Consider the following 15203-nt stretch of genomic DNA (forward strand, 5'->3'; position numbering starts at 1 on the left):
GTAATTCTATGAAAAATACAAAATATACAGTCTATTCAATTATATGGCACACAAATTGCAAGATTTATACAAAATATCACACAGAGGGATATTACTGATGAACATCACATTCCACAGAAACATGCAATGAGAGTCATTGTTTATTTGTTACACTCAGATTGGTATAAATGTCACAACCTGCGCTATTTTAATGTTGTACTGTGAATAGTATATCAGGCTCACTGTGTTTTCAGCTCAAAAGGGAAGGACGGAGCATAATATATTTCTGGCACATCAACAGTTCATTTTCCTTAATACCAATGTGTTTAAGGACCTAAAACATGGGAAACATGACTTAATTCTGGATATATACTAAATATTTTTTTATATTTGCCTTCGTGTGCGCTTTAACCCTTTTCACTAATGATTTTGTTTTGCATTTTTTTTTCTTGCACGCCAGTTAAAATGTACATTTTAGTCTTGAAGATTAGTTAGAACTCCTAAACATTATTTAAGTAGAGACCCTAAAGCATAAATGGGAGGTAGTTATGGATTTATGTCAAACAATAGTAGCGCAATATTTGATCAAACCCATAATTTCAGTAAAAAATACACTAAATGTAATTTTAGTGCATACAAACACAATATTTTACCCAATTTTTGATAAAATATAAAAGGTGAAGTTCCAGCAAGTAAATAGGTACCAAATATGTCAAGCCTAAATATTGCGCACGCCTGTGAAGCTCCTGTGAAACCCCGGTGCCACAAAAATGCCTATAAGCAACTCTTTAACCACTTCCATACAGAGCAGTTACACCCCCTTCCTGCCCAGACCAATTTTCAGCTTTCGGCGCTCTCACACTTTGAATGATAATTACTCAGTCATACAACACTGTACCCAATCAAATTTTTTTATAATTTTTTCACACAAATAGAGCTTTTTTTGGTAGTATTTAATCATCACTGGATTTTTTATTTTTTGCGATATAATTGAAAAAAGAGCGAAAATCTTGAAAAACACATTTTGTTTTAGTTTCTATTATAACATTTTGCAAATAAGTATTTTTTTTTCATAAATTTGGGCTTAAAATTTATACTTCTACATATCTTTGGTAAAAATAACCCAAATTAGTGGTTATTATTTAGTCTGCGTGAAAGTTATACTGTAGAGTCTACAAACAATGGTGCAAATCATTGAAAATTGATCACACCTGATGTACCGACAGCCTATCACATCTCTTGAGGCCCTGAAATGTCAGGACAGTACAAATACCCCCCAAATGACCCCTTTTTAGAAAGTAGACATTCCAGGGTATTTACAGTGCCTTGCAAAAGTATTCCCCCCCCTGAACTTTGTGATCTTTTGCCACATTTCAGGCTTCAAACATAAAGATATTAAATATTAATTTTTGTGAAGAATCAACAACAAGTGGGGCACAATCATGAAGTGGAATGAAATTTATTGGATATTTCAAACTTTTTTAACAAAAAACTGAAAAATTGGGCGTGCAAAATTATTCAGCCCCCTTAAGTTAATACTGTGTAGCGCCACCTTTTGCTGCGATCACAGCTGTAAGTCGCTTGGGGTATGTGTCTATCAGTTTTGCACATCGAGAGACTGAAAGTTTTGCCCATTCCTCCTTGCAAAACAGCTCAAGCTCAGTGAGGTTGGATGGAGAGCGTTTGTGAACAGCAGTTTCCAGTTCTTTTTTTACAGATTCTCGATTGGATTCAGGTCTGGACTTTGACTTGGCCATTCTAACACCCGGATATATTTATTTGTGAACCATTCCATTGTAGATTTTGCTTTATGTTTTGGATCATTGTCTTGTTGGAAGACAAATCTCCGTCCCAGTCTCAGGTCTTTTGCAGACTCCATCAGGTTTTCTTCCAGAATGGTCCTGTATTTGGCTCCATCCATCTTCGCATCAATTTTAACCATCTTCCCTGTCCCTGCTGAAGAAAAGCAGGCCCAAACCATGATGCTGTCACCATCATGCTTGGCAGTGGGGAGGGTGTGTTCAGGGTGATAAGCTGTGTTGCTTTTACGCCAAACATATCGTTTTGCATTGTTGCCAAAAAGTTCAATTTTGCTTTCATCTGACCAGAGCACCTTCTTCCACATGTTTGGTGGGTCTCCCAGGTGGCTTGTGGCAAACTTTAAACAACACTTTTTATGGATATCTTTAAGAAATGTCTTTCTTCTTGCCACTCTTCCATAAAGGCCAGATTTGTGCAGTATACGAATGATTGTTGTCCTATGGACAGAGTCTCCCACCTCAGCTGTAGATCTCTGCAGTTCATCCAGAGTGATCATGGGCCTCTTGGCTGCATCTCTGATCAGTATTGATATATCCTTGTATGAGCTGAAAGTTTAGAGGGACGGCCAGGTCTTCGTAGATTTGCAGTGGTCTGATACTCCTTCCATTTCAATATTATCGCTTGCACAGTGCTCCTTGGGATGTTTAAAGCTTGGGAAATCTTTTTGTATCCAAATCTGGCTTTAAACTTCTCCACAACAGTATCTCGGACCTGCCTGGTGTGTTCCTTGTTCTTCATGATGCTCTCTGCGCTTTAAACTGACCTCTGAGACTATCACAGTGCAGGTGCATTTATACGGAGACTTGATTACACACAGGTGGATTCTATTTATCATCATTAGTCATTTAGGTCAACATTGAATCATTCAGAGATCCTCACTGAACTTCTGGAGAGAGTTTGTTGCACTGAAAGTAAAGGGGCTGAATAATTTTGCACGCCCAATTTTTCAGTTTATTTGTTAACAAAGTTTGAAATATCCAATAAATTTCGTTCCACTTCATGATTGTGTCCCACTTGTTGTTGATTCTTCACAAAAAATTACAGTTTTATATCTTTATGTTTGAAGCCTGAAATGTGGCAAAAGGTTTCAAAGTTCAAGGGGACTGAATACTTTCGCAAAGGCACTGTATGTCTGTCTATCTATCTATCTATCTATCTATCTATCTATCTATCTATCTATCTATCTATCTATCTATCTATCTATCTATCTATCTATCTATCTATCTATCTATCTATCTATCTATCTACTGTATGTGTGTATATATGTATATATATATATATATATATATATATATATATATATATATATATATATTAGGGCTGGGCGATATGGCTGAAAACTGTATCACGATATCAGTGTTTCATATCGGTCGATATCGATAATTATTGATATTTTTTATTACTCATTTAAAATAAGGACCCTAGGGTGAGAATGCAGGGCGGCGGGCATGGTACAGGAGAATGCAGGGTGACTGGCATGGTGCAGGAGAATGCAGGGTACTGGCATGATGCAGGGGAATGCAGGGTACTGGCATGGTGCAGGAGAATGCAGGGCACTGGCATGGTGCAGGAGAATGCAGGGCACTGGCATGGTGCAGGAGAATGCAGGGTACTGGCATGGTGCAGGAGAATGCAGGGCACTGGCATGGTGCAGGAGAATGCAGGGCACTGGCATGGTGCAGGAGAATGCAGGGCACTGGCATGCTGCAGGAGAATGCAGGGTACTGGCATGGTGCAGGAGAATGCAGGGCACTGGCATGGTGCAGGAGAATGCAAGGTACTGGCATGGTGCAGGAGAATGCAGGGTACTGGCATGGTGCAGGAGAATGCAGGGTACTTACTGGCATGGTACAGGAGAATGCAGGGTACTGGCATGGTACAGGAGAATGCAGGGTACTGACATGGTACAGGAGAATGCAGGGTACTGGCATGGTACAAGAGGATCCGGGTTTGTGGGCATACTACAGGAGATGCAGTGCTGTGGGCATGGTACAGGTAGACCATGCCCGCAGCACTGCATCCCTTGTAGTGTGCCCGCAGCCCTGCATAATGGCAGGTAGTGAAGCTGTTTCACTTACCTGTTCCAGAGGCGCCTTCATTTTAAAAATGGCGCCGCCACGTCATTGCGCACACGCCGCCACCGCTCGTGTAATTTCGGCTATTCCCGGCCTCTCCCGAGCGGCGGCGGCGCGTGCGCGGTGACATGTATGCGACGGGCGGCGCCATTTTTAAAGCTTAAACCCGTCGGAGCTGACTTTTCGTTTTATAGTTCAAAGTCTTTTTTTGCTATCGATCATGTGACTATCGCGATACATATAGGTATCGTTTTATCGCCCAGCCCTAATTGTGTGTATATATATATATATATATATATATATATATATATATACACACTGTGTATATATATATATATATATATATATATATATAAAGTAAAGTAAAACTGCAGGAAAAGGGCACTGGGGTGCAAACTAATGTCAATTTATTTTGTAATGAAATCAGTGTGTTTGTGTGTTTTACTATTTAAATTTGCCACCGGTTCCACCCCCCTGCGAGCGTCACGTCGCTGGAGACGGAAGCCGCGGCTCACAAGCATCGGGCGGAAAATCCGGCCGGGGTATGCTGCAGGGACACATCGCTGGATCCTGGGGACAAGGTAAGTAACCTCTACAAGGATCCAGCGCTGCTCCCTGGCGGTACCCCCCCTGTGGCTCGGGGTTACCGCTTATGGCAGAGAAATCCCACCTCGAACCACACTCAGGAATACCGCTAAGGAGGTTAAGTGCTATTTTTCTATACACTATGTCCATCGGCCATTGTTTTAGAATACTTTATTTTCCCTCTCTGGCTGGTATTTTTACAGTTGTAAATAAAAAGACAGAGTGATTGAATTGCTGAGAATTCCCCATAATGTCTACCATACAAATCTTTATATCTGATACAATAACAAAAATATGGGATAGCAAGTGTGAAAATGCTTGTCATACTAAAATGCATAAAAAAAAAACTGTTAATACCCTGTGCCTTGGAGAAATTTTACACCAATGTGTTAACAATACACTTTCTGCCACCATAAAAAAAACAAAAAGTTTTAAATACAAACAAGACTAACTAAAAATACACTCTCTGGTAGCGCAATAATACACTTAAATATCTTATAAGTGCTCCTAACACACCAATATAAAGTGCCAACATCCGTGATATTAAAATGTTCATACATTTTCTATATATTCATCAGTGATATCTTCATAAATTCATAAAGTATTCAGGTCAGCAATCAAAATTCTTCCTTCAAATACACCACAATTGTTGTACAAATCTTTGAATCCTCCACCAGAGAAGTGTTCACCACTCAATGGATCGCTACGCGTTTTGACTTTGCAGCTTCCTCAGGAGATCCTGTTGGTGCAAGACTCAAGGGGGAGGACAGAAGGCACCAAATAAACAATCCGAAGGTGCAGCCGGCTGGTCACAGAGGTTAACAGAGTCCAGATTTGTCTCTGATCACCTCTATGGCCTTGGAGAACCGGAGCGGCGTCATGACACAAGCAAACACATTTTTTTTTTTTAAAGCAAAAGATCAAAATGTTTTTATTGATCAGTTGCTTTTAAAGGTAAAGGAAAGATTTGGGATCTTTTTGATCCCAGATCTCTTTTTAAAGTGGACCTGTCATCCTTATTTCCATTACAAGGGATGTTTACATTCCTTGTAATAGGAATAAAAGTGATAAAAAAAAAAAAAATTGAAGGGACAGTGCAAAAAATGTAAATCACCTCTCATTCCTCCGTGCTCGTGCACAGAAGAAAACGCATATGTAGGTCGCGCATTCCTATGTAAATGACGTTTGCACTACACATGTGAGATATCCCCATGAACGTTAGAGCGAAAGCATAATTCTAGCGCTAGACCTCCTTTGTAACTCTAAACAGGTTACCTGTAAGATTTTTTAATGCTTCGCCTATGGACATTTGTAAGTACAGTAGCTTGCTGTCATTCCACAAGTGTGCGCAAATTTTAAAGCGTGACATGTTAGGTATCCATTGTATTTGCTCGGCTTAACAAAGCTTACCCAAAAAAAATATACCCTATATCCACATGATCTATATCTATATATATAGGGCTATCGAATACATCATATCAGGTCATTGGGTATCTATCGGTCAGTTGCATATACCCTATATTGATCACTATCAACATCATGTCGGAAAGGCCGACAAGGAGAAGCAGACGCTCACAGGCCACGAAAAGAGGGCAAGCAGCCTCTGTGTCCACTGTGAAAAGTGGTGGTCACAGTCGACATGGTGCATCCTCTGCAGGCGGGGCATGCCTGTCCTTTATTTCTGGTGCTGCTCATCTTATTCAGCCACAACATGTGGAGGAGTTGGTGGAGTGGATAAATAAGCCGTCCTCATCCTCCTCGTCCTCTGACACCCACTCACAGCAATCTGCCTTCCACCGCAGCTGCCAAAGCTGCCTTCTGACGCCCCACCATCATGCACGGAGGAGTCACCTGAACTATTCGATCATAGTGTCAGTGACATACTGCTGGAGGATGTGCAGAAATTTGAAAGCTTTGATGTTGGTTCACAGGTTGATGAAGGGAATAACATGAGCCTAGAGAGAGGGGGTGACAATGACGGACAAGAAACCAGCAGTTATGTTGCCACAGCTGAAGCATGCTGCCAAGTTTGCTCCAGTGGAGAGAAGGGAGGGGATGATGAGGTCACTGACTGTACTTGGGTGCCTGACGGGATAGAAGAGGAGGAGGAGAAGGGGGAGGAGGAACAACTCCAATGAGGCAGGATGTGCTCCAGGGGCCGCCATAGGAGTAGCGAACCTATTGCGTCACAGCACAGAGCTCTATAGGTGCAGGCTGCAGCAAACTCCCCGTGGACTCCCAAAAGTTCATTAGTGTGGGCTTTTTTCAGCACATGTGCAGTAGACTGCAGCATTGCTGTTTGCAACATCTGTCTGAAGCGGATAAAACGTGGCCAGAACACCAGCCGCTTGGGCACCACATGCTTGACAAGGCATATGACGACCTGCCATGCAGTCTGTTGGCAACAGCACCTGAAAGAGCCACCAGATCAAAACAAGCATACATCACCTTGCTCCTCATCTGTGATCTCGAACCCTACTATACCTCATGCCTTCTTAAATACCAGCATTGAGAGGGATGATGGTATAGCAATGAGTGCCACAGAGACTTGCACCCAATCTGCTAGCAGTACACCACCGCTTGATTTGAGCAGCAGGCAAATTTCACTACCCCAGTTGCTGAACCGTAGAAAGAAATACTCATCCACATGCTCAGTGTCTTAATGCTAGCTTGGCCAAATTGCTAGCATTATCATTGCTGCCTTTTCATCTGCTAGACTCGGCTCCCTTTCGCGAATTTGTGGAATGTGCTGCACCACAGTTGCAGGTCCCAAAAAGGTATTTCTTTTCACATAAGGCCATTCCGGCTCTCTACCATCATATGGAAGGTAGTGTTTTGGCCTTGTTGGACAGAGCGGTCAGCAGGAAGGTGCACATTACTGCTTACTCTTGGTCCAGCAGGCATGGACAGGGACGTTACATTTCGTTCACGGCACACTGGATAACTGGCAGCTGGGAAGGATGCAGGACAGGGTTTGGTGTTGCAGCTTGTTTTGCCACCATGCCTCCAAAAAGCTGGTGCTGGTTCTGCCACATCTGGCTACTCCACCACCACCTCCTACTCCTCTATTTCCTCTTCTGCTCAACTGTCCTTGTCCTCAGTGCTCCCTAAGCGTTCAAGGGGCTACACAAGCAGTCAGGCTAAAAGATTCCATGCTGTGCTTCTGTTGGTCTATCTAGGGAATAGGAGTCACACCAGTGCAGAGATTCTGTCAGCTCTGCAGGGGCGGGCTCAGAGATGGTTGACGTCATGACAGCTTGAGCCAGGAATGGTTGTATGCGACACCAACCTTCTCTCTGCCCTCTGACAGGGACACTTGACACATGTTCTATGCTTGGCATATATTCTGAATCTGGTGGTGCAGCGTTTCTTGAGCAGATACCCGGGCTTCCAAGATCTCCTAAGGCAGGCCAGAAAAGTCTGTGGCCATTTCCGCCGTTCATACAATGCCAGTGCTTGCTTATCTGACATTCAACAGGAACTCAAGCTGCCTACCAACTGCCTCATTTGTGACATGCCCACCAGGTGGAACTCAACATTGGCAATGCAGCAGCTGCACACACAGCAGAGGGCCATTAATGAGTACCTGTGTGAGTATGGGTCAGGGAAGCTTGGCTTTTTTTTCGCCACGCCAGTGGCTTTTGATAAAGGATGCATGCACCGTCCTCTCACTATTTGAGGAGGCCACAAGGATGGTGAGCTGGGACGATGCATACATCAGTGACACTATCCCTCTAGTGTACCTGCTAGAGCACGCGCTGCATGGAATCATGGACAGGGCACTTGAGGAAGAACAGCGGGAGGCCCCCTTTATGCATATATCATTCCTGCAGGGCCACAAAACACACAAGAGGAGGAGGATTTTGGCAGCATGGATGTAGAGGATAGTATACAGCAGTCTTCAAGGGATGGTTTTGATTCCCCAGAAACCCCAGGAGTTGTACGTGGTTGGGGAGAGGTTGACAATGTCATCCTTAGTGACCCAGAGGACTCAGAAGTTCATGCCTCCTCCAACTTACGTTGCATGGGCTCCCTGATTCTGCAAAGCCTGCGAAAGGACCCGAGGATTCGTGATATTAAGGAAACGATAAATACTGGTTGGCAACCCTTCTTGATCCATGTTACAAGGGTAAAATTGCAGAGCTCATCCTGCCTTCGCAGAGGGAGCAGAGGATAAAACATCTTGAGGAGGCCTTGAAAAAAAAATTGTGTACCCCCTTTCCATACACTGGGAGGTCAGCATTCTCTGGACGTGTTCCTGAGGCATCGTTCAGCCAAAGGAGGAGCGGTGGAGAAGGCGGCCGGTTGACCGATGCCTTTAAACAGTACTTTAGTCTTCAGCAGCACCCCGGGCTGTTAGGTTTAAGCAACCATCGGCAGCGTCTCCATCATATGGTGCATGATTATCTTGGTGCAGGTGCAAGGGCAGACTTGGAGACCTTTCCAGCTGAGCATCCACTGGGTTACTGGATCTTGAGGATGAACCACTGGCCAGAACTTGCCCAATATGCAATGGAGCTAGGTGCCTGTTCTGCTTCAAGCGTGCTTTCTGAACGGACGTTCAGTGCCACTGGAGGTTTTGTGACAGACAAAAGAGTGCGTCTATCAGACTCTGTTGACCAGTTGACTTTTATCAAAATGAACCAGTCCTGGATCAACAAGAGCTATCAAGCCCCTGATGCTGATGTAACTGATTGAATTTGCTAGGCGTCTGCCATCCCTTGAAGACTGCATATGCTGCCTATCCTATTCCTCTACCTTGATTCTGCTAGCTTCCAACAATGTTTTTGGTTTAGGTCACTACCAACCCCCAAGGCCTCATTTTTCTGGACTTATAGGACAGGTGCATACAATTTAAATTTTGTATGTAATTTTTAACAGCAGGCCCTGTCCCTGTGCCCTGCTAACTGTGAGGGGTTACAGTATTCAGGCACCACAAACACCAATTTTTGGCACCCATATGACAAGTAGGGATGATCGAACTTTTGAAAAGTTCGGTTCGACCAGAACACCCGAACTTCACGAAAGTTCGGTTCGGATTTCAGAACCCTATTGAAATCAATGGGACCCGAACTTCTGTAATCAAAAAACACCATTTTTAAGCCCTAAAACCCAATAAATGCCCCTAAAAAGTGCCTAGGGTTCTGGGTCATGCCCCAGGGACTATTAATAACACAAAAAAAAGTTCTTAAAAATTGTCGTTTTTGATAGATAGCCAATTATTGAAAAAATTAAAAAAAAAAAAAAAAAAAAAAGAGAGATTTCTTTGGATTTAGTGTCTGGGGGTTCTAAAAGGTGTACCTGTGAAGTTTCAGCTCTGTAGCATGTCCAGAACCAGAATTACAGCATACTAAACCTTCAAAAATGACTTTTTTGCTTAACCGCACCTTTCTTTTGCTCCTAATCAACGGCTCAGCCAATGTGTATGATGGGGACATAATGCAGTGCACTGGGAACAAGATTAGAGGTTTTTTGGAAAAAGGTGCTGTCTCTTTAAATGTGCATATAATTAACGGGTGTATTTCCACAATGGGGCTATTATTACCAAATGTTTCAAGAAGTCCAAAGATGTATGTAATTGCACTTTATTTCATGTAAAATGGTGTTTGGTGCACTTTAACTTGAAATCTCACAAGAAACAGACATATATGCACGGATACATTGAGGGTTAGGGGTAGGGGCCACAATGTAGTGCAGAGTGAACAAGATTAGAGATGTTTTGGATGAATACTGTTGTCTCTTGACTTTGAATAGAAGTAAAGGATGCTTAAAAATTGGGCATTTGGTGGTGCGGACGATGCCTTGACACCATATCCCTATGAAAGTGCTGGTAATGAAAGCAATAATTGCCTTTGTAAGGAAAAAAATTACAATGATATGCATCTGTGTGACAGGTGCGCAAAAATTGTTGTTTGGGTGTTGGTGGAGCCATACCACTGTAAGCCCAAAGAGCTGGTGTTGAAGAAGGCGTAAAAATTATGAAGGTGTGCACATGTGGAACAGGTGCGCAAACATGGTAGTTTTGGTGTTGGCGGAGCCTCCCCACCATAACCCCAAAGAGCTGGCTTTGAAGGAGGCCCAAAAATTGTAAAGGTGTGCACCTGTGGAACAGGTTCGCAAACATGGTAGTTTTTGTTTAGCATAGCCTCCCCACCTTAACCCCAAAGAGCTGGTGTTGAAGGAGGCCCAAAAATTGTAAAGGTGTGCACCTGTGGAACAGGTGCGCAAACATTGTAGTTTTTGTTTTAGCATAGCCTCCCCACCTTAACCCCAAAGAGCTGGTGTTGAAGGAGGCCCAAAAATTGTAAAGGTGTGCACCTGTGGAACAGGTGCGCAAACATTGTAGTTTTTGTTTTAGCATAGCCTCCCCACCTTAACCCCAAAGAGCTGGTGTTGAAGGAGGCCCAAAAATTGTAAAGGTGTGCCCCTGTGGAACAGGTGCGCAAACATTGTAGTTTTTGTTTTAGCATAGCCTCCCCACCTTAACCCCAAAGAGCTGGCGTTGAAGGAGGCCCAAAAATTGTAAAGGTGTGCACCTGTGGAACAGGTGCGCAAACATTGTAGTTTTTGTTTTAGCATAGCCTCCCCACCCTAACCCCCAAAGAGCTGGTGTTGAAGGAGGCCCAAAAATTGTAAAGGTGTGCACCTGTGGAACAGGTGCGCAAACATTGTAGTTTTTGTTTTAGCATAGCCTCCCCACCTTAACCCCAAAGAGCTGGTGTTGAAGGAGGCCCAAAAATTGTAAAGGTGTGCCCCTGTGGAACAGGTGCGTAAACATTGTAGTTTTTGTTTTAGCATAGCCTCCCCACCTTAACCCCAAAGAGCTGGCATTGAAGGAGGCCCAAAAATTGTAAAGGTGTGCACCTGTGGAACAGGTGCGCAAACATTGTAGTTTTTGTTTTAGCATAGCCTCCCCACCCTAACCCCCAAAGAGCTGGTGTTGAAGGAGGCCCAAAAATTGTAAAGGTGTGCACCTGTGGAACAGGTGCGCAAACATTGTAGTTTTTGTTTTAGCATAGCCTCCCCACCTTAACCCCAAAGAGCTGGTGTTGAAGGAGGCCCAAAAATTGTAAAGGTGTGCACCTGTGGAACAGGTGCGCAAACATTGTAGTTTTTGTTTTAGCATAGCCTCCCCACCTTAACCCCAAAGAGCTGGTGTTGAAGGAGGCCCAAAAATTGTAAAGGTGTGCCCCTGTGGAACAGGTGCGCAAACATTGTAGTTTTTGTTTTAGCATAGCCTCCCCACCTTAACCCCAAAGAGCTGGCGTTGAAGGAGGCCCAAAAATTGTAAAAGTGTGCACCTGTGGAACAGGTGCGCAAACATTGTAGTTTTTGTTTTAGCATAGCCTCCCCACCCTAACCCCCAAAGAGCTGGTGTTGAAGGAGGCCCAAAAATTGTAAAGGTGTGCACCTGTGGAACAGGTGCGCAAACATTGTAGTTTTTGTTTTAGCATAGCCTCCCCACCTTAACCCCAAAGAGCTGGTGTTGAAGGAGGCCCAAAAATTGTAAAGGTGTGCCCCTGTGGAACAGGTGCGCAAACATTGTAGTTTTTGTTTTAGCATAGCCTCCCCACCTTAACCCCAAAGAGCTGGCGTTGAAGGAGGCCCAAAAATTGTAAAGGTGTGCACCTGTGGAACAGGTGCGCAAACATTGTAGTTTTTGTTTTAGCATAGCCTCCCCACCCTAACCCCCAAAGAGCTGGTGTTGAAGGAGGCCCAAAAATTGTAAAGGTGTGCACCTGTGGAACAGGTGCGCAAACATTGTAGTTTTTGTTTTAGCATAGCCTCCCCACCTTAACCCCAAAGAGCTGGTGTTGAAGGAGGCCCAAAAATTGTAAAGGTGTGCCCCTGTGGAACAGGTGCGCAAACATTGTAGTTTTTGTTTTAGCATAGCCTCCCCACCTTAACCCCAAAGAGCTGGCGTTGAAGGAGGCCCAAAAATTGTAAAGGTGTGCACCTGTGGAACAGGTGCGCAAACATTGTAGTTTTTGTTTTAGCATAGCCTCCCCACCTTAACCCCAAAGAGCTGGTGTTGAAGGAGGCCCAAAAATTGTAAAGGTGTGCACCTGTGGAACAGGTGCGCAAACATTGTCGTTTTTGTTTTAGCATAGCCTCCCCACCTTAACCCCAAAGAGCTGGTGTTGAAGGAGGCCCAAAAATTGTAAAGGTGTGCACCTGTGGAACAGGTGCGCAAACATTGTCGTTTTTGTTTTAGCATAGCCTCCCCACCTTAACCCCAAAGAGCTGGTGTTGAAGGAGGCCCAAAAATTGTAAAGGTGTGCACCTGTGGAACAGGTGCGCAAACATTGTCGTTTTTGTCATAACCAAAATGAGGTTCTGTGAACGTAAAGAGAATGAGAGGAGGGTTTGAGGGTGGCACCATGGTCCAGGCTTAAACTGAGGCTCAACTGCCACATCACAACGATAGCCTAGTCTACAAGGTCTGCATCAGGTGCATCAAAGCTTGATATCCACGACTGATTCATCTTAATGAATGTCAAACGGTCGACTGAGTCGGTGGAGAGTCTCGTTCGATGGTCTGTGACGAATCCTCCTGCTGCGCTGAATGCCCGTTCCGATAGGACACTGGAAGCAGGGCAGGCCAACAACTCCATGGCATACTGGGCCAGTTCTGGCCAGTGGTCTAATCTTAAGACCCAGTATGCCAGTGGATCGGATTCGTCACATGAAAAGCCCTCTGTGTCACTTTGTGCCCGCACGTAATCGTCCACCATGTGATGCAGACGGTGTCGATGCGATGTGGCAGCTGAGAGGCCTGGGCGGTGAGGACTAAAAAAAGACCGAAAGGCATCCGTCAACCGCACGCCTTCTCCAACGCTCCTCTCGTGACCACCAGTAGAATCCATGGTAGGTTGTCCCCGCCCCTGCACCCTACGGGAGTCGGGGAACATGTTCACCAGATTCCTCTTGAGACTGTCCTCAAGGGATTTGATCCTGGGGACTCTCTGGGTGGATGGGAAAAGCTCCGAGACTTTACACTTGTATCGGGGGTCAAGTAGGGTGGCCAACCAATAGTGGTTAGTCTCTTTAATGGCCTTGATTCTGGGGTCCTTTCGCAGGCTCTGGAGCATGATGTTTCCCATGCGTCGCAAATTAGCGAAGGTCTGAGAAGCTGACTCCTCGGGGTCACTCATAACGACATTATCTTCAACGGGCTCCTCCTCCTCCCAGCCACGTACTACTCCAAAGTGTCCCGAGGGAGTCAAACTAGGCCTTGCAGATTGCCGCATGTCTTCCTCCTCCTCCTCCTCAAACCCTGCAAAAGTTCCCGCAGAATCGTCCTCCTCCTCCTCTTCCACCCCTGGATCCTGCTCGGGCCTCTGGGAGCTAGGCATAATGGGGTCAGGATTCTCAGGATAAAGGGGGCCTTGAGAGGCAAGGAAGTCCTCCTCTTCCTCCTGCTGCTCTGCCTCCAGTGCCCTGTCCATAATGCCACGCAGAGTGTGCTCCAACAAAAACAGTACCGGTAGGGTGTCACTGATGCATGCGCTGTCCCGGCTGACCATCCTTGTGGCCTCCTCAAATGGCGAGAGGACAGCGCATGCATCCTTAATCAAAAGCCACTGCCGTGGGGAAAAGAAGCCCAGGCGCGCAGAGCCAGTGCTGGTGCCGTACTCGCATAGGTATTCATTGAGGGCCCTCTGCTGCGTGTACAGGCGCTGCAGCATAGCCAAGGTGGAGTTCCAGCGGGTGGGCATGTCACAGATGAGGCGGTGTACCGGCAGGTGAAACTCGCGCTGCACTTCGGCCAAACGTGCAGTGGCACTGTACGACCGCCTGAAGTGACTGCACACCCTTCTTGCCATCCTTAGCACATCCTGCATTCCCGGGTACGAGTTCAAAAAACGCTGTACCACGAGATTCAGGACATGCGCCAGGCATGGCACATGGGTTAACTTTCCCTGACGAAGGGCGGCCAGGAGGTTTGACCCATTATCAGTAACCACCATCCCTTGCTGCAGCTGGCGTGGTGTCAACCACCTCTGGGCCTGTGCCTGCAGAGCCCCAAGAATCTGAGGGGCAGTGTGCTGCCTGTCCCCTAGAAACACAAGCTGCAGCACTGCGTGACACCTTTTGGCCTGAGACATAGAATAGCCCTTTGAACGTTTACGTGGTACCTCATCATATTCAAAGGACCATTCTGCAGAGGAGGTAGAGGAGGAGGAGCAGGAGGGGGTAGACGTGATCGATCTACCCGGATCAGCGACACCACCAGCTGTTTGCAGACGTGGGGGCAACACTGGCTGCAGCACCGAGCCCTGGCTACAATCCCTTCCGCTGGCAAGCAGTGTCACCCAGTGAGCAGTGACAGAAATGTACCGTCCCTGCCCATGTTTGCTTGACCAAGTGTCAGCCGTCAAGTGTATCTTACGGCTGACTGACTTGGCCAGGGACGACACTACATTGCCTTCCACATGTTGGTATAGGGATGGCAGGGCCTTACGGGAAAAGTAATGCCGACTTGGCACCTGCCACTGTGGAACTGCACATTTTGCGAAGTCACGGAAGGGAGCAGACTCTACCAGGTTAAATGGTAATAGTTGCAGAGCCAGTAGTTTAGCCAAACTACTGTTTAGACGCTGGGCATGTGGGTGGCGGGGAGTATACATTTTTTTTCGTTCCAGCATGTGTGGAATCGAAATTTGGCGTCTAGATGTTACAGCTGGTGGTGTGCTGGAGGTAGATGCGACACTGCCTGCTATATCATCATCCCTGCCAGTG

General features: G+C 45.5%; 1 protein-coding gene across 1 annotated transcript in view; it reads left to right on the forward strand.

The window, feature by feature from the left end:
• LOC309559769 (complement factor B-like) overlaps window positions 1-15203 on the forward strand; it is a 190574-nt gene that overhangs the window by 135824 nt on the left and 39547 nt on the right. The gene's annotated exons all lie outside the window — the stretch shown is intronic.

This window comes from Pelophylax lessonae, assembly GCF_965119305.1.
Source record: "Pelophylax lessonae genome assembly, chromosome: 7".
Classification (NCBI taxonomy): domain Eukaryota; kingdom Metazoa; phylum Chordata; class Amphibia; order Anura; family Ranidae; genus Pelophylax; species Pelophylax lessonae.